Below are 27,328 nucleotides of genomic sequence, written 5' to 3'. Positions count from 1 at the left end.
CATAGGATGATGACTCTCTATGAAAGGAAGTACCTCCTGATGCCTAACCTAAATCTATGTTTTCAGATTTTGTATTGGTGCCCCATTCCTCCCCTCCCTATTTAGCTCAAGTAACCTATCCATCTGAACGGAATCTATTCCCTTCATCATAATAAAGACCTCAGTCATATCCCCTCTAAACTCTATGGGGGGAAAATTGGATAGGGCCTATTATTGGGCGGGGGTAGCGTGATCCCTATTACCCCTCGCCCAATGGCCCCTGCGCAGGCAGGACAAGACTTTCATGATGAGGCCTGAGGACTTACCTTCAAGCAGCATTCCGAATCAGTGTTGCCACGAGGATTCAATGCAATTCGCACCTTCCATCAGCAGGGGCAGCACCAATCTCTTAAACGCACCTGTCTCTTGAAAATCTCTTAAAGGGAGCTGGTACCTGTTATTTGCTGAAAATAACACTCTGTTATACACGCGGAATCTGAACGGAGATCAGACATCGCACATGTAAAACACAGATGCAGCTCCCGTCCCTATGTTGACAAACTGATGAGTTATTCTAAAACATTGAATAAAGGTTTGTTTTTTATTATTTGTTCATGGGATGTAGGTGTCACCGGCAAGACCAGCCTGTATTGCCCATTCCTAATTGCCCTGGGAAGGTGGTGATGAGCCACCTTCTTGAACCGCTGCGGTCCGTGTGATGAAGGTTCTCCCACAGTGCTGTTAGGTAGGGAGTTCCAGGATTTTGACAGAGCGATGATGAAGGAATGGCGATATATTTCCAAGTCAGGATGGTGTATGACTTGGAGGGGAATGCGCAGGTGGTGTTGTTCCCATGTGCCTTCTGCCCTTGCCCTTCTAGGTGGTAGAGGTTGTGGGTTTGGGAGGTGCTGTCAAAGAAGCCTTGGCAAGTTGCTGCAGTGCATCCTGTGGATGGTGCACACTGCAGCCACAGTGCACCGGTGGTGAAGAGAGTGAATGTTTAGGGTGGTGGATGGGTGCCAATTAAGCGGGCTGCTTTGTCCTGGATGGTGTCGAGCTTCTTGAGTGTTGTTGGAGCTGCACTCATCCAGGCAAGTGGAGAGTATTTCATCACACTTCTGACTTGTGCCTTATAGATAGTGGAAAGGCTTTGGGGAGTCATGAGGTGAGTCACTCGCCGCAGAATACCCAGCCTCTGACCTGCTCTTGTAGCTACAGTATTTATGTGGCTGGTCCAGATAAGTTTCTGGTCAATGGTGACCCCCAGGATGTTGATGGTGGGGGATTCAGCGATGGTAATGCCATTGAATGTCAAGGGGAGGTGGTTAGATTCTCTCTTGTTGGAGATGGTCATTGACTGGCACATTTCTGGCGCCAATGTTACTTGCCACTTATCAGCCCAAGCTGGATGTTGTGCAGGCCTTGCTGCATGCAGGCACAGACTGCTTCATTATCTGAGGGGTTGCGAATGGAACTGAACACTGTGCAATCATCAGCAAACATCCCCATTTCTGACCTTATGATGGAGGGAAGGTCATTTATGAAGCAGCTGAAGATGGTTGGGCCTAGGACACTGCCCTGAGGAACTCCTGCAGCAATGTCCTGGGGCTGAGATGATTGGCCTCCAACAACCACTACCATCTTCCTTTGTGCTAGGTATGACTCCAACGACTGGAGGGTTTTCCCCCTGATTCCCACTGACTTCAATTTTACTAGGGCTCCTTGGTGCCACACTCGATCAAATGATGCCTTGATGGGATTCAGCTCTTTTGTCCATGTTTGGACCAAGGTTGTAATGAGGTCTGGAGCCGAGTGGTCCTGGCGGAACCCAAACTGAGCGTCGGTGAGCAGGTTATTGGTGAGTAAGTGCCGCTCGATAGCACTGTCGACGACACCTTCTATCACTTTGCTGATGATTGAGTGTAGACTGATGGGGCAGTAATTGGCTGGATTGGATTTTGTCCTGCTTTTTGCACACTACTAAATCCCACATCCTCACCAATCTGCTGATCTGAGTTTGTACCAGGCCTGCGAGAGTGTGTGCACCAAGGTTCTCTGCTGATGCATTGGAGGCCTTGATGCAAGTGGTGGACAGAAGGAAGGACATCCTATATTCGAAGTGGGGGGTGGGGGGGAGGCAAGAAGCCCTCCAGACATATACCCAAAAGGTAGTGGGAGGCAGCGGGTGATGAAGTCAATGCCAAGCACACAGCGTCATGAATATGGATGCAGTGCAAGAAGAAGTTCAATGCTTTGACATGAGTGGTCAAGGTGAGTGAGGCCAACTGTCAAGTGGCATTTCCTACCAACTGCTCCACGCACTACACCCCCATCACCCACATACCAACAAACTCTTTGCATCAGTACTCAACTCTTCCAATCAGATGCTTCCTCTCACCCTGACACATTACCACTGTTGCAAGCCCCCCAACCATAACTCACAGGCCTCACACACTGGTAGCTGTTCAACCATGACAGGCACATGACCCAGACACACATCCCGCTTTCTTGCAGGAGAAGGTGGCGCATATCAGGAGGCAACAAGTATCAGTGGCATTTAGTCCCTTGAGCCTGTTCCGCCTTTCAATGAGATCATGGTGGACCTGTGACCAAACTCCATGTACGTGCCTTAGCCCCATATCCCATAATACCCTTGGTTCACAGAAATGTATCAATCTTAGATTTAGAATTCACAAGTGAGCTAGCATCAACTGCCATTTGCAGAAGAGCATTCCAAACTTCTCCCACCCTTTGCGTGTAGAAGCATTTCCTAACTTCACTCCTGCACATCCTGGCTCTAAATATTAGGCTATGTCCCCACGTCCTAGTATTCAAGTAGAGGAGACCTCCAAAAACAGTTACAAATGTCTCAGCAGCCAGAAGCAATAATCCAGCTACTAACTTGTAAATTCTGCATGGTCCCTTTAAATAGCACTGGTGGGGGTCCTCCACGCACTCGAAGGCACGTTCAGACTGTACATTGAGCTGAGCGTTAAGTGCCAAAATATTGCCTATCACTTTAAATCAGTGTTGCACACTGATTGTATCCATTTTCTTCTTACTTTACATGCTTTCAGCTTTTGGTATTTGCACATTCGCTAACTCCGATATCAAGATGGCGTCCGGCGCACGTAACGCCGAAACAATGGGCACTACACGGCCCAATTTAACGCCCAAGGTTTCTCTCGTGAAAAGTTTACTTGTCTTCCGCACCATTTAGGAGGTTTGGCAAACAGTGAGGAGCACTGTAAAAAAAAAACTTCAAGAAGACTTGGGTTAACAGAATGGACAGACAGCTGGCAATTACAATTTAAAGTGGATACGTGTGAGGTAATACATTTTGAGAAGAAAACAAGGAATGTGTGTATGCACTCAATTGAAAGACACGGAAGTGATGGATGAAGAGAGACCATGGGATTCAAATATATAATTCCCAAAAAATGCGATTACAGGTAGATAATGCCATCAAAGAAGACCAACAGCTTTTGGGTATTGGGTATAGAGTGCAAGAGTAAAGAAGTAATAATACATTTGTACAAAGCATTGATTAGATTGCAGTTGTAGTACTGTGTGCTGTTCTAGGCACTCCATTATAGAAAGGACATTGAGGCTATAGAGAGCATACAGCATGGATTCACCAGGATGATGCCATGGCATGGGTAACTATAGTTACGAGGAGACACTTGAGGTACTGGGACTATTTCCACTGGTGTAAGGAGTCGCACAACACCAGGTTATAGTCCAACAGCTGTTGGACTATAACCTGGTGTTGTGCGACTCCTTACATTTGTCCACCCCAGTCCATCACCGGCATCTCCACATCATATTTCCACTGGAACAGAGAAGGTTAAGAGGAGATTTAATCAAGATTTTTAAAACTCTGAAGAGTTTTGTTAGAGTGAATAGAGATTTCCATTTGTTGAGAAGGAAGTGAGGGATTATCAATTAAAAATTGCCACTAATAGAAACTGCTTTACACAGATAGTGGTTGCTGCATGGGATGTCTAAAAATCTTAAAAAGACAAATCTAAAGGCACTGTATCTGAATGCATGAAGCATTCGTAATAAGGTAGACAAATCAACAGCTCAAATAGATGTAAACGGATATGATATTATAGCAATTACAGAGACACGGCTGCAGGGTGACCAAGGCTGGGAGCTGACTATCCAAGGATATTCAATATTTAGGAAGGACAGGCAAAAAGGAAAAGGAGGTGGGGTGGCGTTGTCAGTAAAGGATGAAATCAGAGCAATAGTGAGAAAGGATATTGGTTCAGGAAATTAAGATGTAAAATCAGTCTGGGTGGAGTTAAGAAGCACCATGGGGCAGAAAACATTGGTGGGAGTTGTCTATAAGCCTCCAAACAGTAGTGGTAATGTAGGGGATGGGCTCAAACAGGAAATTAGAGATGCATGTAACAAGGGTACTACAGTCATCATGGGTGACTTTAATCTACATATAGACTGGCCAAACCAAATTAGCAATAATACTATGGAGGATGAATTCCTGGAGTGTGTACAAGATGGTTTTTTAGACCAGTATGTTGAGCAGCAAACCAGGGAACAGGCTATCCTAGATTGAATATTGTGCAATGAGAAGGGGTCATTTAATAATCTTGTTGTGCGGGGTCCTTTAGGGAAGAATGACCATAACATGATAGAATTCTTCATTAAGATGGAAAGTGAAGTAGTCCAATCCGAAACTAGGATCCTAAATCTAAACAAAGGAACTACGAAGGTATGAGGAGTGAGTTGGCTATGGTAGATTGGGAAGCTTCATTAAAAGGAATGACGGTGGATAGGCAATGGCTAACATTTAAGGAACGAATGTATGAATTGCAACAATTATACGTTCCTTTCTGGCTCAAAAACACAAAAGGAAAAGCGGTCCAACCATGGCTAACAAAAGAAATTAAGGATAGTATTAGATCCAAAGAGCAGTCATATAAAGTTGCCAGAAAAAGTAGCAAACCTGAGGATTAGGAGCAGTTTAGAGTTCAGCAAAAAAGGACCGAGAGATTGATGAAGAGGGGAAAAATAGAGTATGAGAGTAAACTTGCAAGGAACATAAAAGTGGACTGTAAAAGCTTCTACAAGTATGTAAGAAGAAAAAGATTAGCAAAGACAAAGTCAGTCCCTTACAGTCAGAAATGGGAGAATTTATAATGGGGAACAGGGAAATGGCAGAGCAATTAAACAAATACTTTGGTTCTGTCTTCACGGAAGAGGACACAAATAACTTCCCAGAAATGCTAGGGAACCAAGGGACTAGTGAGAAGGAGGAATTAAATGTAATTAGTATTAGTAACAAAAATAGTGCTGGAGAAATTAATGAGAGTGAAAGCCGATAAATCCCCAGGGCCTGACAATCTGCATCCTAGACCACTAAAAGAGGTAGCCATGGAAATAGCAAATCCATTGGTTGTCATCTTCCAAAATTCTATAGATTATGGAACAGTTCCTGCACATTGGAGGGTGGTAAATGTAACCCCACTATTCAAAAAAGGAGGGAGAGAGAAAACAGGGAACTACAGACCGGTTAGTCTAACATCAGTAGTAGGGAAAATGCTAGCATCTGTTATAAAGGATGTGATAACAGGACACTTAGAAAATATCAACGGGATTAGACAAAGTCAACATGGATTTATGAAAGGGAAATCGTGTTTGACAAACCTACTGGAGTTTTTTGAGGATGTAACTGGTAGAAAAGATAAGGGAGAACCAGTGGATGTGGTTTATTTGGATTTTCAGAAGGCCTTTGATAAAGTCCCACATAAGAGGTTAGTGTTCAAAATTAAAGCACATGGGATTGGTGGTAATATACTGGCATGGATTGAAAGTTGGTTAACAGACAGGAAACAGAGAGTAGGAATAAATGGGTCTTTTTCGGGGTGGCATGCAGTGACTAGTGTGGTACCGCAGGGATCAGTGCTTGGGCCCCAGCTATTCACAGTATATATCAATGATTTGGATGAGGGAACCAAATGTAATATTTCCAAGTTTGCTGATGTCACAAAACTAGGTGGGATCATGAGTTGTGAGGAGGATGCAAAGAGGCTTCAAGGCAATTTAAACAAGTTGAGTGGGTGGGCAAATACATGGCAAATGCAGTACAATGTGGATAAATGTGAAGTTATCCACTTCGGAAGGAAAAACAGAAAGGCAGAATATTATTTAAATGATAGATTGGGAAATGTTGATGTACAATGGGGACCTGGGTGTCCTTGTACACCAGTCACTGAAAGCAAACATGCAGGTGCAGCAAGCAGTTAGGAAGGCAAATGGTATGTTGGCCTTCATTGCAAGAGGATTTGAGTACAGAAGCAAGGACGCCTTACTGCAGTTATACAGGGACTTGGTGAGACCACACCTGGAGTATTGTGTGCAGTTTTGGTCTCCTTACCTAAATAAGGATATACTTGCCGTAGAGTGAGTGCAACGAAGGTTCACCAGACTGATTCCTGGGATGGCAGGACTGTCGTATGAGGAGAGATTGGGTCGACTCGGCCTGTATTCACTCAAGTTTAGAAGAATGAGAGGGGATCTCATTGAAACATATAAAATTCTGTTGGGGCTAGACAGACTGGATGTAGGAAGGATGTTTCCCCTGGCTGGGGTGTCCAGAACGAGTGGTCACACCCTCAGGATACGAGGTAGGACATTTAGGACTGAGATGAGGAGAAATTTCTTCACTCAGAGGGTGGTGAACCTGTGGAATTCTCTGCCACAGAAGGCTGTGGAGGCCAAGTCACTGAATATTTAAGAAGTAGCTTGATAGATTTCTGGACTCAAAAGGCATCAAGGGATATGGGGAGAGAGCAGGAATATGGTATTGAGATAGAGGATCAGCCATGATCATATTGAATGGTGGAGCAGGCTTGAAGGGGCCTACTCCTCCTATTTCTTACGTTTCTATGTTGCTATGCCTTGCGCAAGGAGTGGTTGAAGCAAAAATTGGATAAATATTTGAAGCAAAGGAAAACACAGGGCTATGTGGAGAGCGCAGAGCTGACTCCACGCTGTCAAGGTGACCATTCCTACACAGAGTCTCAGACTTTAACTTTGGACAATTTCATATGTCTTCTCCCAGTTTTCTGTTTATGACTAGGACATGTCTCTACCATGCCCATGTAACCTGAATTCCCATGTGTATTTTGGTTGCCTCTCTGAACCTGAGCCCATTACTTCTATTTTCCTTTTTTCTTTCTCTCTATCCCTCTTGGTCCCTACTTACCTATGTCCTTCTCTTCCTATCACCCAGCCAAGTGATCTTTCATTTCTACCCTGCCAGGCACTTTCTACCCCAATTTCCTACTCCAACGCATCATACTCTCCTGCCTTCCTACTCTCTGCTGCCAGCCAATGCTTGAATCCCTGTTGAATAAGCTGAGGGCTACCCTTTGTACCTTTCTTGCCATTCTCCCAAGTCTCAACAATAACACCCGTAGGAACGTAGGAATATAGGAACAGGAGTAGGCCATTCAGCCCCTCGAGCCTGCTCCGCCATTTGATAAGATCATGGCTGATCTGTGATCTAACTCCATATACCTGCCTTTGGCCCATATCCCTTAATACCTCTGGTTGCCAAAAAGCTATCTATTTCAGATTTAAATTTAGCAATTGAGCTAGCATCAATTGCCGTTTGCGGAAGAGAGTTCCAAATGTCTACCACCCTTTGTGTGTAGAAATGTTTTCTAATCTCACTCCTGAAAGGTCTGGCTCTAATTTTTAGACTGTGCCCCCTACTCCTAGAATCCCCAACCAGCGGAAATAGTTTCTCTCTATCCACCCTATCTGTTCCCCTTAATGTCTTATAAACTTCGATCAGATCACCCCTTAACCTTGTAAACTCCAGAAAATACAACCCCAATTTGTGTAATCTCTCTTCGTAACAACCCTTGAAGTCCGGGTATCATTCCAGTAAACCTATGCTGCACTCCCTTCAAGGCCATTATATCCTTCCGAAGGTGCGGTGCCCAGAACTGCTCCCAGTACTCCAGGTGCGGTCTAACCAGGGTTTTGTATAGCTGCAGCATAACTTCTGCCCCCTTGTACTCCAGTCCTCTAGATATAAAGGCCAGCATTCCATTAGCCTTATTGATTATTTTCTACACCTGTTCATGACACTTCAATGATCTATGTACCTGAACCCCCAAGTCCCTTTGGACATCCACTGTTTTTAACTTTTTACCATTTAAAAAGTACCCTGTTCTATCCATTTTTGATCCAAAGTGGATGACCTCATATTTGCCTACATTGAATTCCATTTGCCACAGTTTTGCCCATTCACCTAATCTATCAATATCGCTTTATAATTTTATGTTTTCATCTACACTGCTTACAATGCCACCAATCTTTGTGTCATCGGCAAACTTAGATATGAGACTTTCTATGCCTTCATCTAAGTCATTAATAAATATTGTGAATAATTGAGGCCCCAAGACAGATCCCTGTGGGACTCCACCAGTCACATCCTGCCAATGTGAGTCCCTACCCATTATTCCTGCTCTCTGTCGCCTTTCGCTCAGCCAACTTCCGAACCAAGTCCGTACTTTTCCCCTCGATTCCATGGGCTTCTTAGCTAACAGTCTCTTATGTGGGACTTTATCAAATGCCTTCTGGGAGTCCATATAAATAACATCTATTGACATTCCCCTGTCAACTACTTTTGTCACCTCTTCAAAAAATTCAATCAGGTTTGTCAGGCACGACCTACCTTTCACAAATCCATGCTGGCTCTCTCTGATTAACTGAAAATTCTCGAGGTGTTCAGTCACCCTATCCTTAATTATAGACTCCAGCAGTTTCCCCACAACAGATGTTAGGCTAACTGGTCTATAATTCCCTGGTTTCCCTCTCTCTCCTTTCTTAAAAAGCAGAGTGACATGTGCAATTTTCCAATCTAGAGGGATGGTTCCTGAATCTAGAGAACTTTGAAAGATTATAGTTAGGGCATCTGCAATGTGCTCACCTACTTCCTTTAAAACCCTGGGATGGAAACCATCTGGTCCTGCTGATTTGTCACTCTTTAGTGCCATTATTTTCTTCATTACTGTTGTTTTACTTATTGAGTCCCTGTCCCCGATTCAATATCAGTTTTCTTGGGATTTCCGGCATGCTATCCTCTTTTTCTACTGTAAATACTGACACAAAGTAATTATTTAACATGTCCGCCATTTCCCCATTGTCAATGACAATATCCCCACTTTCAGTTTTTAAGGGACCAACACTGCTCCTGACCACCCTCTTTTTCCTAATATAACTATAGAAGTTCTTCGTATTGGTTTTGATATCCCTTGCAAGTTTCTTTTCATACTCTCTTTTTGTCGCTCTTACAATCTGTTTTGTGACCCTTTGTTGATCTTTGTATCTTTCCCATTCGTCGGCATCTGTGCCATTTTTTGCCTTTTTGTATGCCCTTTTCTTATGTCTTATACTGTCTTGTCCATGGCTGTTTTTTTTGGCAAGTAGAGTTCTTGCCCCTCAGGGGTATAAACCGATTCTGTATCACGTTAAATGTTTCTTTAAACATTTCCCACTGATCATCAGTCATTTTACCCATTCACAGATTTGCCCAGTTTACTGTGGACAGTCTCTGTCTCATCCCATTGAAGTCGGCCTCACCCAAGTCTAGAATCTTAGCCGCTGATTCACTTTTTTCCCTTTCAAACACTACATTGAACTCGATCATGTTATGATCGCTATTGGATTGATGTTCACGCACAGTTATGCTGTTAACTAAATCTGATTCATTACTCATTACTAAATCTAGTATTGCTTGCCCCCTTGTTGACTCTAGGACATACTGCTGTAGAAAACTATTCCGGACACACTCAAGAAATTCACTACCTTTCTGACAGTTGCTAGTCTGCTTTTCCCAATCTATGTGAAGGTTAAAGTCCCCCATTAAGACCACTATGCCTTTCTTACACGCTTGTCTAATCTCTGCATTTATACAATCTAGCACTTCAGAGCTGCTGCTAGGGGTCCTATACACAACTCCCACTATAGTCTTAGATCCCTTCCAATTTCTCAATTCAACCCATAAGGTCTCTGTTGGTTGCTTACCCCTCGTTATATCCTCCTTTATCATTGAAGTGATTTCATCTCTAATCACTCAGGCTTCTCCCCTCTTCCATTTTCCGTATCTCTCCTGTAGACCTTATAACCTGGTATATTTAGTTCCCAATCCTGACCATCCTGCAGCCATGTCTCAGTGATAGCTATCATGTCATACCCTCCAATTTGAATTTGTACCTGTAGTTCATTTAATTTATTCCTTATGCTCCGTGCATTTGTATATAGAACTCTTAGTTGGGCCACACACCGTAGCCTGATCTCCAGCTTTGATGCTGGGTTAATTGCTTTACACCTTCTAGTTTTCACTTTAATCTGTAGTGCCTAAAGTACACTTTCTTTCTGCTGCTCTACGCTTTTCTCTTTCACTTGTTCTTGAACAACTGTTTGTACTATTTGTATTGTAAACTTCCCCTGGGTCCTCCCCTCTCTTGCTGCTCTCAACTTTACTCTCTTCTGACTCCCCGCTCAGGTTCCCATCCCCCTGCCACTCTAGTTTAAACCCTCCCCAACAGCAGTAGCAAAACCCCTGTAAGGATATTAGTCCCGGATATGTTGAGGTGCAACCCGTCCGGCTTGTACGGGTCCCACCTTCCCCAGAATCGGTCCCAATTCCTCAGAAATCTAAATCCCTCCCTCCTGCACCAACCCTCCAGCCACGCATTCATCTGATCTGTTGTCCTATTCCTATACTCACTAGCACGTGGCACTGGGAGTAATCCTGAAATTACTACCCTTGAGGTCCTGCTTTTTAACTTATTTCCTACCTCCTTATATTCTTTTTACCTATGTCGTTGGTACCGATATGGACCACGATCTCTGGCTGTTCACCTTCCCCCTTCAGAATGTCCTGCAGCCGCTCAGTGACGTCCATGACCCTGGCACCAGGGAGGCAACATACCATCTTGGAATCACGTTTGCAGCCGCAGAAACGCCTGTCTGCTCCCCTAACTATAGAATCCCCTATCACTATTGCTCTCTCGACCTTTCTCCTCCCCTTCTGTACAGCTGAGCCACCCATGGTGCTTTGGACTTGGCTCTGGCTGCACTCCCCAGAGGAACCCTCTTCCCCCACCAGTACCCAGAACTGAATACTGGTTGGAGAATGAGATACCCTCAGGGGACTCCTGCACTACCTGCCTGGTCGTCCTTGTCTGTCTGGCGGTCACCCAGTCCCTCTCTGCCTGCACTCTCTTAATCTGCGGGGTGACCACATCCTGAAACGTGCTGTCCATGATACTCTTAGCCTCACGGATGCACTGCAGTGACGCCAGCTGCTGCTCAAGGTCCGAAACCCGGAGCTCGATCTCCACCAGCTGACGACACTTCCTGCACATGTGGTTGTCCAGGATACGGGAAGCGTCCTGGATTTCCCACATGGCACAGGTCATGCATTCGACGGGTCTGAGCTGCCCTGCCATGCCTCGATTTATTAGATTAACTTAAACCAAGCAAAAAACAAATTAAGCCTCAAATGCGGTTATTTTTGGTTATATTACTCTCGTTAAGTAGCTTAAGCTTTAATTTTAATGAGCTACCAATAGTTTTATGCTTCAAGCTTTTAATTCAATTTTATCCAATTCCCTAACTCAAAGAAAAAACTAATACTCACCAGCCAATCACCGACCTGCTGTCCTGTGACGTCACTCCTTGTTTTTTCACAGATTGCCTCTTTGCCGCTCCGAGTGCGAATAGGCCTTCGAGTCTGGGCCTTTAGCAGTCTCTGAGTCCTGCGCCCTCTCCCAGGTCTGCTCCCGCCTGTAGCTCCGCTCCGATTGCTGTCTCCCACGGTGACAGCCGTGCCTCAGTTGGTAACACTGTCGCCTCTGAGTCAGAAGGTTGTGGGTTCAAGCTGCACTCCAGGGACTTGAGCACAAAGTCTAGGCTGACACTTCATTGCAGTACTGAGGGAGTGCTGCGCTGTCGGAGGTGCCATCCTTCGGCTGAGACATTAAACCGAGGCCATGTCTGCCCTCTCAGGTGGACGTAAAAGATCCCATGTCACTATTTTGAAGAAGAGCAGGGGAGTTCTCCCCGATGTCCTGGCCGATATTTATCCCTCAACAAACGTCACATCGCATTGCTTTTGTGGGACCTTGCTGTGTGCAAATTGGCTGCCGCGTTTCCTACATTACAACAGTGACTACATTTCCAAAGTACTTTATTGGCTGTAAAGCGCTTTGGGATTTCCTGAGGTCATGAAAGGCACTATCTAAATGCACGTCTGTCTTTCTTTCTTGTTATGAGCAGCAAACCCAAATGCCACATCCTCCTCTCTTGCTGAACATTCCACTCATCGTGCCCACTGGGCTAATGTCACAACCTCCATGGTCTCTTCCCCCTACTCCACTAGCACCTTCTTCTTCAAGCACCTCACCTTGTTCCACCCCATTGCGTCTCCTTTAAAATCCTGTCTACTGCCCACCCAAGCCTCCTCCCTCCTTTCCTCCCTCAGTCTCTGCACTAAGCGACGACTCATCCTCGGTGATTTCAGTCCCCGTCTCAGCTCTCTTTGCTCAGTCTCCTCTGAATTCACTGCTCTCCATCTGGTATGGCCCTCACCTTCGCTCCCTCAAATCCAAGGGGCAACGACTTGAGCATATCTGGCTTAGCAATCCATCACCAGATCTGGCTGGACCACATCAAGTGGTATTGGGCCTTGCTCTTTTCTGTCAAAACTGCCCACTGTTCCAGGATCATTCTGGTGCGCAAAGTAAACCCCGGCTTCTTTTGTCTACTATCAACCGCTTCCTTAAACCCTTCTCCTTTGCCCCCTCCACTGTTGCCTCTAACAACAAACACAAGGTGATCATGGACTTCTTTGTCACCCAGATTGAGACTATCCATTCAGCTGCCTCTGCTGCTTCTCCCCTTACCTTTTCCCACCATGCCAAACCTTCCCTCAGGCTCCTCCTCCACCCTAGCCCTGAACCTGTGTCTCTCTCTAGCTGTTCTCCTATCTTCCCCTCCCCCCATGTCTACTCCAAGTTATTGTCATCAATAACCCACCTTCTGCTCCCTTGACCCCGTTCTCATTAAATTGCAGACCAACCAACTGCCCTTCCTGGCCACATGCTAGCTGATATTGTAAATGGCTCCCTCTTCTCAAGTATTGTTCCTCTCCCTTTCAAAACCCTCCTCAAATAAAGTACCTACTCTCGACTCCTCTGTCCTTGCAAACTACCGCACCATTTTCAACCTCTCTTTCCTTTCCAAAGTCGCCTCCCAAATCCGTACCCATCTCTCCCGCAACTCCCTATTTGAACTTCTTCAATCAGGTTTCCACCCCTGCCACAGCGCTAAAACAACCCTAACTAAAGTCACAAACAACATTTTCTGAAGCTGTGACCTTCTTGTCCTCCTTGACCTCTCTGCAGCCTTTGATCCAGCCAACCACATCATCTTCCTTCAATGCCTCTCCTCTGTTACACAGCTCAGTGGCAGGAATGCCCTGGCTTGGTCCACTCTCTCACCTGATCGTAGCCAGAGCATCCCCATTTATAGCTTCTCTTCTCACTCCCACACTTACTTTGGAGTCCTTTTAAGCCAACTCCTTTTTCTCAGTTATGTGCTGCTGAAGAAGAAGACAGGCTTTGTACCAAAATGAAAAAGAAATGAAAAATTCAGTGCAACATATGAACTGCTCTAACAAGACTGATACAAAACAAAAAGCTGCAGGGCTGCAACTGCTACAAATTTAGCTCATTACACTGCATTCCACTCGCCTAAAAGTAGTAAGCTCCTTTTGACTCCAGAGTTCCCATGTTTCAAAAGTCCCAGTATTACAAAAACTCTGGGAGGATCCCTACAGCCCATCAGCTTACCATAGAAAGTGATTAAAATGGAACTCATAAGAGGTTTGAAGTTGGACCTTTTTGCACCTGTAAAATGAGCACAACGAAGGCCAATTTCGGGGACAAATGTCCTGCACCCAAACTACACCTGAAATTACCAAACATAGACAAGGAGAACACATTGGATATGATATATTTGGTTTTTCAGAAACTGTTTAATGAAGTGCCTCATAAGAAACTTGTGAACAATAAGGCTCATGGTATTAAAGATAAAGTAGTGGTATGGATAGAAAGATGCATTAGCAATATAAAGCAGCAAAGGAGGAGTGAATGGATGTTTCTTGGATTAGGAAAACAAAGCGAGGGGTGCGTGCCAGGGATATGTGTTATATCATATTATATCATATTATACATGTAAGTGATTTGAACATCAGCATAAAGGGATGTGATTTTGACATGGGCATAAAGGGAATAATATCAAAATTTGCTGAAGACACCAAATTGGGGAGAATGACAAACTGTGAGAAGGCTGTCGAGGGATGTAGATAGATTAGGGGAGTGGACACGTATGTGGCACATGCAATTCAACATAAATAAACTTAAAGTAGTATATTTTTGAAAAAGGAATGAAGAATGTAAATGTACCCTAAATGGTAAAATTCTCAATGTAATGGAGGAACAAAGAGAGATCATGGGGTACAGATAAACAGATCTTTAAAAGCATGATTGAAGTTAGAAAACTTCATGAAAAAGGCAATTGGGATTCTGCATTTCATTCATAAGGATAATAACAAGGAGGTGATGAATCTGTACAAGAAATAAGGTAGGCCACGGTTGGAGTACTGGGAGCTAGCATTGGCATAGACATGTTGGGTCACATGGTCTTTTGCATAGAAATTTCCATAATTTACGATTCTCAATTGAACTTGCACAAATTGTTCAGTAAACTTTTTTTACTTTGTCTTACAGCTTAGTTTCTTCCCAATTTGTTGTTGTCGTGTTTGTCTCCTTTCATGATTCCTGGGTTCCTTTCCATTTTCTACTGCTTGGCTGCTGATCACCACATATCCTCCTGTGTCTGGTTCACTGATTTATCCATAAAGGAATCCCTAAATTGATATGGTCAGATCCAATGCTGTAATCTGTGCTCTGTAATCAATCGTACATGGGAAGATTAGTGGAACTGCTGTTTATTGCTGATGTACAACTCTACTGTGTACTAGATCGTTGCATTGCCTACCACTGTCTGGTATCCAGTTATTTTTACTGCTGTGATGCACTTTGAGACATTTTATTAAATTAGGGTGCTTCATAAGTGCAAGTTGTTGTTTTCTAATATAACTTGTACATCCATTTGCATTTTCCAAGTTTATATAGTGTGCATATGCCTTACAGACATTTGTGGGGGGGTGGATTTTAACTCTGCCCGGGAACAGAGCAAGGGAGCAGTTAAAATGGGGCGGCTCCATTTCCCTCTGTTCCTGTTGATTCCCTAATTTAACAACACTGATTTAGGTGATAGGGCGACAGCCGGCCTCCAATAGGAACCTCGTTAATAAGTGCTACTCGGGGTCCAATGACGTACATAGGACCCCAGTGGCATTTTAACCTGCTCCTGAGTGGGGCGCCTGCTGTGGCAACCCCGCCAGGTAAAGCTGCTGGAAAGCCAGCGAGGTCACTGAAGGTAAGTGGAAAAAACAATCATTGTAGGGCCATGAGGAGTAGGAGTGCTCTTCCAGGCCCCACAAAGAACATCCAAGCCTCTGCTGCACCAGGCTTTCTGCCCCCCCAAAGCCGTAAGGTCCTTGGAGCACCCTCCTCCCACGACTTATCTAGCCGTAGGCAGCCTTCTCCATGTCGTTCGATCTTTGTCGCCCACCCAACAACCAGCCACAGCTTTCTGCCCAAAACGGGCGGCATTCAAATCTGCTGGGGCTGCGTCTCAAACTCCCGGGAGGGAATGCTGTCTTCTGGCGCCAGCTTTTCGCCTGGAGTAAAAATCGGCCCGTTTATTTTTCTGTAAATCAGAAGGTCACAAGAAGCGGGAAGTGCCAAATGGAAGGATATGTTGATGGGGTTAGATGAGCTTGTGTTGAGGGAGAATTCAAATTATGAGTCTAGTGCCAGTTTATCGTGCTTTTATATTATGGGAGTGCAGCCAGCAAGAGATATACAGCCTCCATTCATCAGCTACACTCCATATTATAAATGGCCCCAGGTTTAGTGAGTCAGTGGTATTGTTGACGCATGAAAATGGGAGTCTACAAATGTACTGTCTGATTAAGGAAACTAGTTCCATGAAAATATATCTGAATGGGGGGGATTTTAATGCCCCAGGATGGGGAGGTTAAAATTTCAAAAATCGGAAACCCAACCCTTACAGGCCTCCAACTTCTGGATTTCATGGAAGTGGGTTGGGGGCGGACAACAAACTTTCTCTCGAGAGGCGGGTCAGTATTTACATTTTTTAATGAGGCTGCATGTAGAATCCAGATTGACTGGGAATTTTGCCTCTTCCATCCCTCGTACAGCAGGTCCCATCCCTGCTGAGAGCAGAAATGGGTTTTATTGTGGAGCTACAAAAGGCCCAAAGATGAAAATTTACAAAGGTAATTGATAGCAGAGGAATGCTGGCCAAAGTTCCCTGAATGAATATTAAAAAATGGTACTCACTTTGAGCTTCAGCCCCCTAAGGGCTTAGTGTGCCCCCTTTGGAGTAGCCAATTATCACTCTTGAGATGCCAATGGCCCATTGGGGTGGGCATCTCTACAGGCAGGAGTTGCCTGCCCCAATTTTTCTAGTGATCCCGTTCTACAATTTGGGAGAGGGTTTTGCAGAGGCTTAAACAGCAGACAGAAGCCCCACCCCTCTGCACTTCTGTGACCTTGAACAGGTTCACGTAAGTTCTGAGTCAAGGGCTGCAAAGAATTACAAAGAATGTACAGCACAGAAACAGGCCATTCGGCTCAACAGGTCCATGCCGGCGTTTATGCTCCACATGAGCCTCCTTCCACCCTTCTTCATCTAACCCCATCAACATATCCTTCTATTCTCTTCTCCCTCATGTGTTTATCTAGCTTCCCCTTAAATGCATCAATGCTAGTCGCCTCAACTACTCCTTGTGGTAGTGAGTTCCACATTCTAACCACTCTCTGGGTAAAGAAGTTTCACCTGAATTCCCTATTGGATTTATTAGTGACTATCTTATATTTATGGCCCCTGGTTCTGGTCTCCCCTGCAAGTGGAAACATCTTTTCTACGTCTACCCTATCAAACCCTTTCATAATCTTAAAGACCTCTATCAGGTCACCCCTCAGTATTCTCTTTTCTAGAGAAAAGAGCCTCAGCCTGTTCAATCTTTCCTGATAGGTATAACCTCTCAGTTCTGGTATCGTTCTAGTAAATCTTTTTTGCACCCTCTCCAGTGCATCTATATCCATATCCTATGGAGACCAGAACTGTTCACAGTATTCCTAAGTGTGGCCTAATCAAGGCTCTATACAAGCTTAACATAACTTCCCTGCTTTTCAATTCTATCCCTCTAGAAATGAACCCCAGTGCTTTGTTTGCTTTTTTTTATGGCCTTATTAACCTGCGTCACTACTTTTAGTGACTTGTGTATCTATAGCCCCAGATCCCTCTGCTCCTCTGCCCCATTTAGACTCTTATTTTCCAAGGAGTATGTAGCCTCCTTATTCTTCCTACCAAAATGTACCACCTCACACTTATCTATATTGAAATTCATTTGCCAATTACATGCCCATTCTGCAAGTTTATTAATTCCTTCCTGTATTTTGTTGCAGTCCTCCTCAGTAATAACTATACCCCCCCAATTTGGTGTTGCCTGCAAATTTTGAAATTGTGCTTCCGATTCCCATGAACAACAGTGGTCCCAGCACCGATCCTTGTGGAACATCACTTCCCACGTTTTGACAGTCTGAGTAACTACCTTTAACCTCTACTTTGTTTTTTCTTTTGTAGCCAATTTGCTGTCCATTCTGCTACTTGTCCCCTGACTCCACATGCTCTGACCTTAATCATGAGTCTACTATGTGGTAGCTTGTCGAAGGCCTTTTGAAAATCCAAATATATTACATTTTCTGGATTATCCTTGTCTGCCCTTTCTCTTACTTCTTCAAAGAATTCAGTAAGGTTGGTCAAGCATGACCTTCCCTTCTGAAATCCATGCTGACTATTATATTTTTGTTTTCTAGATGTTTTTCTGTTACATCTTTTGAGTAAAGATTCCATTATCTTTCCTACCACTGATGTTAAGCTAACTGGTCTATAGTTCCCTGGACTTGTTCTATCTCCCTTTTAAATATAGGGATCATATTAGCTGTCCGCCAGTCCTCTGGCACTATTTCCTATTCCCCTAATTAGTTAATAGTTTTAAAAATAAGTTGTGGAAGATATTTGTAGTTTTAATGGTATTTTCCTTTTGACTGGAGATTCACAATTTCAGGACTCTGTTTTCAGTAGGGACCACTCAGCTTCTGTGAGAGGCAATAAAAGTGACCTGTAACTAATTCAAAAATCATCCAAAATTCCACTTTGCCCTCTTATTGGTGATCAGGTATACCCATTAATTATTACCCAAAATGATTTATTATTACTTTTGTTGTTCTTTTTCACAGGTCAATCGTCCTAACTCAATGATCTCACACTAGAGATCTACCTTGTTGGTGTGGATTGGGTTGAGTTGGCTGAGACCATTTACTAGCCTGTACCCACCTTAAAGACCCTCATCAGTGGGAAGAAAGAGATCTACACCAACCAGTACTGAATGAGAAAGTTCCCACCCCCAGAGACACTACCTGTGTCAGTGAGTTCTTAAACTGAATCTTGAATACCACACTGGGCGGTATTTGATTGGTCTCACTATCTTACAGGAGAGATCTTCTCTCTCAATTGTCAAGTTAGATCTGGATCCAGAAGACTTCTGGTAATGGCCTGGCTATTAAGATGGGAAGATTTGTAGACCATCAACCATAGTGGGCATGCATGAACATCCAGTAATCAGGTTTGTAACATCAGGTGGAAGAAATTTGTCCAGTAGTGTTGAACCAAATGTCTCAATTTTTTTTATTCGTTCATGGGATGTGGGCGTCACTGGCGAGGCCAGCATTTATTGCCTATCCCTAATTGCCCCTGAGAACGTGGTGGTGAGCCGCCTTCTTGAACCGCTGCAGTCTGTGTGGTGAAGGTTCTCCCACAGTGCTGTTAGGAAGGGAGTTCCAGGATTTTGACCCAGCGACGATGTCTCAGTTCTGTGTCTTATGGTGTACCTCACATCCTCAGATATCTGCAAGATATTTTTGAACTACTGCTGAAATCCAGCTCTATTCATCTGCATCTTTCTGGAATTTCAGTTTCCATGACCTTTTTCCATCAGCTTCCATAAGGAGAGGCTCATTGGTATCTGAAAGCTATCTTGAAACTGATTCTTGACAAACTGCTATTGGCCCCAAACAAGTTAATGTGCCCTCCTCTTTGCACATGTAATCTTATAGATCTGCCATGGAAAACTGTACTTTTGGTGACTCTGATTTCAGCTTGGTGGGTGAGTAAGCTCCAAGTCCTAGCCATTGATCAATCCTATTTAATATTTCATTCTGATTAAGCTGTTTTTAGGACATATCTCAGTTTCCAACTAAAGGCAATTTCCCACTTCCATTTAGGATAACGGGCTGGAAATTGTTCCAAGCGGCGAACCAGCAGTGATCACCCACTAAGTTCTTTTTGGCGGCAACTTCCTTGAACTGCGACTTCAAATATCATCAGCGTTCTTTCCCGGGCTGTGGTGAGTGGAGCTCTAAGGCCCCTCAACCAATCAGCTTGAAGCAAACCACACTGTGAGAATCAGGAAGTGCAGCTCATTGACAAACTGTGCAGACTAAAAACCCGGATGTGCCTGATAAGGTATTATAAAATGACATAGAGAAAGCGAAATAAAGAGAGGATAAGATTAAAAGAATGAGATAAAAGAGACGGAAGGAAAATGTTTTAAAAAAAAGTTTTAAATTTAAAAAAATGTTTTTTTTAAATGCCCAACAACTATTAAAATCAGGAGTAACAAGACTCCTCATTTTTAAAAGTTAATTTTTAGTGCCAGAGAGGTTGTTTGGCAATCATTAAGACGTACTGTAGCCACTTTCCATAACCACATGACATCCCCACTCCTATGGCACTGCCTGATTTTCCTTTTCACCTTATGCACTACATCCAGAGGAAGCACACATCCTTCCTAGCCACTTATACCGCTATCCCACCCCTTTTGTAGAAGAGAGTGCAGAATTCAAGGGAGAGGGCCAGGACCTGTGAAGGACCCCCAGATTGTTGTGGAAGTGACCCCAGCAGAGGAGCAGGCCCTTGAGATATGCGGGACAGTAACACGCACAGTGTTGGTGATGGCGAGGTTGGTGGAACGCAGAGCAGGGTGACTGATTTCAACTTACACACGCTCATCTCACACAACCAACTGCACCTTCAGCCTACTTCAACACATCAATTAGTATGGTTAAGTGTCTTATGTGGACATTTACATTTTATTGCTACCATTACCAAATCTTCACCCTTTCTTCTTTCCTCTAGGGACCTCACATGAACAGCATGAGCCCCTATCCTCAGAGAAAGAAGTCTCCTCGGAGTAACTCATCCCTCCTGAGCACCGTCACACATTACATGCGTTGGAGGCACCCGCGCAGAGACTGGCACATCGAATGGGCATGTTAGTCAGATAGATGGGCTGGCACCGGGTGAGTCTCTCAGCACAAGTGAGCAGGAACAGATATTGGTGGTAGGGACTGCTGAGGAAAATATGCGCCAGAGGGCGCCATCCTCTCCAAGCTCTGCTCAGCAGGACAGAGATGCTCAACTCCGGGGGCCAGCCATGCAAAGGAAAATACTTGAGGCACAGGAACAAATATGTGAGGTGTTGGCAGTCCTGCCAGGCACTCTATCCACCTTGACAGAGAGGATGGAGGTATCCACTTCCACCATCTGTGGGGTGCTTTCGCAGAGGTTCTCAACTCACAGTAGGAGTCAATGCAACCAGCTTTGATGGAGGCTTAAACGGCTGCAATACTGACTCTGGGCTCCAATGTTTGTTGCGCCTTAGAGAAGCTGGTGGACAGAGTAGATCGGGGCTTCCAAGGCATCACTTATCTCCTCCAGTCTGCTCTCCTGTAAACCTGCAGGACTGATGTGCCGCTGTCCCAGGGAGGGAGTTTGGTGGAATGGGCACAGTACGTGCATACCTCAATGATGTCAGCACATCTCCTCCCTTGCCACCCCCTCAACCAATACCGACATGGTGCCTGAACTCCAGCCGGCCCAGACTGTCCCAGCAGATGTCCAGGAGCAGGAGTCTGTAACAGGGCCCTCTGGGGCTCCAGCACTCAGGTCATCGACTACGAGCATCTCGGGAGTCTGAGGAAGACGCACAGCAGCCTACCACCATCTCTGCTCAAGCCACTGGGGCAGCACCTCATTGAAGTGGTAGACCTAGAAAGCCATTGGCTAAAAAGATCACTTAGGGTTCACACTTGGGTGTTTCACTTCTTGGCTTGTGAATATTTGTTTTCTGGTGCACATTAAAACCTTTCTCACTTTTGTCACTTTCGTGTGTCCTCTGGAATTGAAGACAAATTATTGACCTGATTAGGAGATTGGTTAGGCTGTAGAAGACAGAGACTAAGCATAATGGGTATGACTTAGATCACACAATAGAGAGCCATATATCCAAGTTTGCCAATGACACAAAGGTTGGTGGCATAGTAAGTAGTGTAGACGGAAGCAAAAAATTAGAGACATTGATAGATTAAGTGAGTGGGCAAAACAGTGGCAGATGGATTTCAACCCATGTAAGTGTGAGGTCATCCATTTTGGACTAAAAAAGGATAGATCTGAGTATTTTTTAAATGGTGAAAAGCTAGGAACAGTGGAGGTCCAAAGAGATTTAAGGGTCCATGTACACAGATCACTAAAATGTAGTAGGTACAAAAAATAATCAGAGGACTAGAATATAAAGGGGAAGAAGTTTTGCTGCAGCTATACAAAGCTATGATTAGATCACATCTGGAGTCGTGTGTACAGTTCTAGGCACCGCACCTTAGGATATCCTGGATCTGGTGAAAATAACAAGACTGAAGATAAAAGAAATAGGAGGAATAGAAGATAAAAGAAATAGGTATAAAACGCTGATAAGGCCACAGCTGGAGTATTGTGCACAGTTCTGGTCACCACATTACAGGAAGGAAGTAATTGCTCTGGAGAGAGTGCAGGGAATATTTACAAGAATGTTGCCAGGGCTTGAAAATTGCAGTTACAAGGAGAGATTGGATAGGCTGGAGTTGTTTCCCTTGGAGCAGAGGAGGCTGAGGGGTGACTTGATTGAGGTGTACAAAATTATGAGGGGCCCAGATAGAGTAGACAGGGATTACCTGTTTCCCCTAGTGGAGAGTTTAAGAACTAGAGGACATAGATTTAAGCTGATTGGCGGAAGGATTAGAGGGGACATGAGGAAAAACTTTTTTACCCAGAGGATGGTGAGTGTATGGAATTCGCTGCCCGAATTGGTGGTAGAGGCAGGGACCCTCAACTCTTTTTAAAAAGTACCTGGATCTGCACCTAAAGTGCTTAAGCTGCAGGGCTATGGACCGGGTGCTGGAAAGTGGGATTAGAATGGGCACCTGGTTGTTCTTCGAGCCAGCGCAAACACAATGGCCCCCTTCTGTGCTATATCTTTTCTATGGTTCTATGGAGATGAGAGTAAAGGTCAGACCAAGGTAAGGAATAAGGGTAACATAAACGGTTAGAGGACAAATACAGTTGTAGAACATGAGTACAAAATGATTGTTAAAAATAAAGTGAGGGAAACAATTATTAAAAACAAATTAAATTACCTGTACAACAATGTGCACAGCATCTGAAACAAAATGGTGGAACTGGAGGCATAATTCGTAGTGAGGAGCCAGATGTAGTAGGGATAACTGAATCATGGCTACATAAAGAACAGGACTGGCAGTTAAATATTGAAGGATATAAAGTATTTAGAAAGGATAGGGCAGGAAGAATGTGGGGGGTGGGTAGTTGTACTAATTGGAGACAACATAATGGCAGTAGAAAAAGGGACATAAGTAACATATGGATTGAGACAAAGGATAAGATGGGATAGATCACATTAATAGGTATATTCTACAGACCACCTAATAGTGGAAGGAAGAAATATGTAGGCAAATCCATGAAATGAATAAAAGACATCGAATAATAATCATAGGAGATTTCAACCATCCCCAAATAAACTGGCAAGAAGAGATAGGGAAAGGAGAAAAGGGAATGGAGTTTTTACAGTGTGTACAGGACTCCTTTCTTACCCAGTTTGTGAGAAGCCTAACGAGAGGAATCACTGCTGGATCTTGTAATGGGAAATGAAGTTAGCTTAGGGGAACATCTAGGCAATAGCGATCATAACATAATATAGTTTAAAATAATGATTGATAAAGACTTAAGTAAGACAAAGACCAAAATAATAGATTGGGAAAAAAAGCTAATTTTGTAGGGATGAATGGAACTAGGGAAGGTAAACTGGGAAAAAAATTGACAAAGCGATAGAACAGCAGTGGGAAATATTTACAACGGTGATCAACAGAGTTCAGGAGAACTATATTCCTCTTTAAAAAAAAGAACAAACTAATCAATAATGAAACATCATGGATGAATAAAGAGATGCAGGTGAAATTGAAACTAACAAAAAAGACATACTCTAAGTACATAGACAATAAAGGAGAGGATGACAAAAGGGGATATGAAGAAGTTAGGAAAAAAGTTTTAAAAAATTAGGAAATCAAAGAGGAACTATGAAATCAAATTATCAAGGAATATAAAAAGAAATAGTAAAGTCTTCTACAGACACATAAATAACAAAAGAAAAATCAGGATAGGGATAGAGCCACTAAGGGATGCACAAGATAAACTCACAGGTAGTGACAACAAAATGGCAGAAATATTGAATAGTTACTTTGCCTCAATATTTACCAAGGGGACTAACAAAGTGGGCATGACATTAGAAGAAGAGATCAAAAAAGATATAAAGATAATTAAGATAGAAAGGGGGGAGATAATTGATAAACTAATCAAACTGAAGAGAGGATAAAACCCCTGGTCCAGATGGATTGCATCTGTGCATACGAAAAGAAGTTAGGGAAGAGACAGCAGAGGCACTATTACATATATATATATATATAAAAATTCATTAGAAAAGGGAATAGTGCCAGAGGACTGGTGGACAGCTATTGTTATTCCTATATTTAAAAAGGAAGATAGAATAAGTCCAGGCAACTATAGACCAGTTAGCTTTACATCAGTGGAAGGAAAAATCATGGAATCTTTACTCAAGGATGTAATAGAAAAACATCTAGCAAACGAAAATATAAAAAAGAGTAGTCAACATGGATTTCAGAAGAGAAAGTCTAGCTTCTAGCTTGACCAATCTTATTGAATTCTTTGATGAAGTAACAGAAAGAGTAGACAAGGGTAATGCAGTAGATGTAATATATTTGGATTATCAAAAGGCCTTCAATAAGGTACCGCGTTGTAGACTCATGACTAAGGTCAGAGCATATGTAGTCGGGACAGGTAGCAGAATGGATAGCAAGCTGGCTACAAAACAGAAAGTAGGGGTTAGGGTTCCTGTTCAGACTGGCAAAAGGTAGAAGGTGGTGTTCCACAAGGATTGGTGCTGGGACCATTGGTGTTCACAATTGACAGTAATGATTTGGACTCAGGAATCTGAAGTACAATTTCAAAATTTGCAGACGACACCAAATTGGGGAGTGTAGTTAATAAAAAGGAAGAATGTGTCAAAATGTAAAGACACTAATAAACTTGCAGAATGGGTATGTAATATAGATAAGTGTGAGGTGGTGCATTTTGGTAGGAAGAATAAGGAGGCCACATACTGTTGGGATAATAAGAGTCTAAATGGGGTAGAGGAGCAAAGGAAACTAGGGGTAGAGATACACCAATTACTAAAAGTAGTGACGCAGGTTAATAAGGCCATAAAAATAAGTTAAACCAAGCACTGGGGTTAATTTCTAGAGGGATAGAATTGAAAAGCAGAGAAGTTATGTTGGACTTGTATAGAACCTTGGTTAGAGCACACTTGGAGTAGTGTGCACAGTTCTGGTCTCCATATTATAAAAAGGATGTAGAGGCATTTAAGGGGACGCACATGAGGGAGTAAGGAATAGAAGGGTATGCTGATAAGGTTAGATGAAGAGGGGTGGGAGGAGGCTCATGTGGAGCATAAACGCCGGCATAGACCTGTCGGTCCGAATGGCTTGTTTCTGTGCCGTAGACTCAATGTAACGCGATGTATTGGCCTTGGAAGGAGTGCAGCGCAGATTCACCAGAATGCTGCCAGGGCTCCAAGAGTTAAATTACGAGGAGAGATTACATTAACTAGGCTTGTATTCGCTGGAATATAGAAGGTTATGGGGTAATTTGATTCAGATTTTTAGGATTTTGAAAGGAATTGAAAGGGTAAATAGAGAGAAACTTTCCATTGGTGGGGGAGTCTAAGCCAAGGAGACATGACCTTAAAATCAGAGCCAGGCCATTCAGAAAAGAAGTTAGGAAACACTTCTTCATGCAGAGGTTGGTAGAAGTGTGAAACTCTCCCACAAAAAGCAGTTGATGCTAGCTCAGTTAATAATTTTAAATCTGAGATTTTTGCTAGTCAAGGGTATGATTGCATCCCTTGCATCTTGGGCCACAAAATTCTCTGCATGGTGTGTGTCAGGTCCTCCAGCGTCCTCTTCATCAGACGATGAGTCCTGCAGGCCTTCTTCCTCCTGCACCTCCAAACCTCTTTGTTGAGTGATGTTATGCAGAACGCAGCATGTCACAATTATTCTGGAGTCTCTGTCTAGCGAGTATTGCAGGGAGCCTCCAGATCTATCAAGTCACCTGAACCTCAACAAAAGCATCCCAGTGGCCTGATCTATGATGCACCTTGTGGTAATGTGGCTGCTGTCGTACCTGTTCTGTTGTGGAGTGATGGGGTTCCGAAGAGGTGTCATGAGCCATGGTAGGAGGGGCGCATCTCTTGTCTCCAAGCAGCCATCCTTTAACATTGGTGCCAAGTCGGAACACGTGGGGGATATTGGACTGCCATTAGATGATGGCATCATGGCAGCTCCCTGGGTGTTGGGCACATACTTGCATGAACCTCTTCTTGTGGATACACACAAGTTGGATGTTAATGGAGTGTAAGCTCTTGCAGATAACAAATGCTCCTGGCCAGTCGGAGGGTGCCCTGATGGTTACGTGTGTGTAGCCTATGGCACCCTGCGCTTGTGGAAAGCTGGCCAGAGCTGCAAACCCTAATGCTCTTTCCTTCTGACTGTTGTCATCCGTTGGAAAGGAGATATATCGTCTGGCTCTGTCAAATAAGGCATCTGTGACCTGTCTGATACATGTGTGGGTGGCTGACTGCGATACCCTCGCTATGTCCCCCATGGCAGCCTTGAAGGATCCAGAGGTGTAAAAATTGAGGATGGTGGTCACTTTCACTGCTCGGTCCAGCAGGCAGGAGGTCGTCTTCCAGGAGGCTGCAGAGATCCGCCACTACCTGCCTTGACATTGTGAGCCTCCTGAAGCACTGCTCTTCAGACAGGTCTAGGAAGTTGAACCTCTGAGGACCCTGTGAGGTGGGTAAGGCCCTCAGCACGCATGCCCCCCCCCGCACCCCTGTTGCAGCCTTTTCTGTGGCCCTCCTGCAGCTCTTCCTTCATCACGCCTTTACTGCTGCTGCTCCTCTTCCTCCTCCTCCTCTTCACTCCAATAGAGAGCAGCTAGAGCACCACCTATTTTTTTTGTAAAGATCCTCCAAAATACAAGCCATAACAAATAGTGCTCACAGCACACAATAAAGTGAAAGTGCACCTGTGAATGTTGCAGCTTTATTCACGTTGTGGCCCCTTTACTTTCAGCACACTGATCAGTCAGGACCCAATCCCGCCAGGTTCCCCTAGCAACCTTCCCTGCCTGCATGAAACCCATGCTGCACTAGTTAAGATCACATCGAGGTCCAAATTGCATAATGGGACCCCAATTTATACATATTCATGAACCTCTCTACAGCGGGAGACTCGTTGACCCCAATGCTTATCACCATTAATATAGCGGCAGCGGGGAACACGGCGGGTTGGGGGTGGGATCGCCATTCCCCATATTTTAACCGCTGGTCCGACCCTTTCCTGCCCGCCAGGAGACTAAGGGGTGGTGGTTAAAAGCAAGGTCCTAGTGATTCTGTAATAGGACATTCCCACCCAATCCATGGCTGTATCTTGGGCATCCTTGAGACAGGTATCCATTGACAATATATGTAAAGCTGCTATACGGAGTAACCCACGTATGTTTAGCAAACACTACCGCTTGGACTTGCCAGTTGTAGATGATAATGTCTTATATA

The 27,328-nt window shown here is 44.0% G+C and overlaps 1 protein-coding gene across 7 annotated transcripts in view; it reads left to right on the top strand.

Annotated features, from left to right (window-relative positions):
- Positions 1–27,328, top strand: part of stau2 (staufen double-stranded RNA binding protein 2) — a 339,148-nt gene that overhangs the window by 186,253 nt on the left and 125,567 nt on the right. The gene's annotated exons all lie outside the window — the stretch shown is intronic.

Source organism: Heptranchias perlo, chromosome 3 (assembly GCF_035084215.1).
Source record: "Heptranchias perlo isolate sHepPer1 chromosome 3, sHepPer1.hap1, whole genome shotgun sequence".
NCBI lineage: Eukaryota > Metazoa > Chordata > Chondrichthyes > Hexanchiformes > Hexanchidae > Heptranchias > Heptranchias perlo.
Note: the sequence above shows the minus strand (reverse complement) of the source record. Positions and strands in the feature narration are given on the sequence as shown.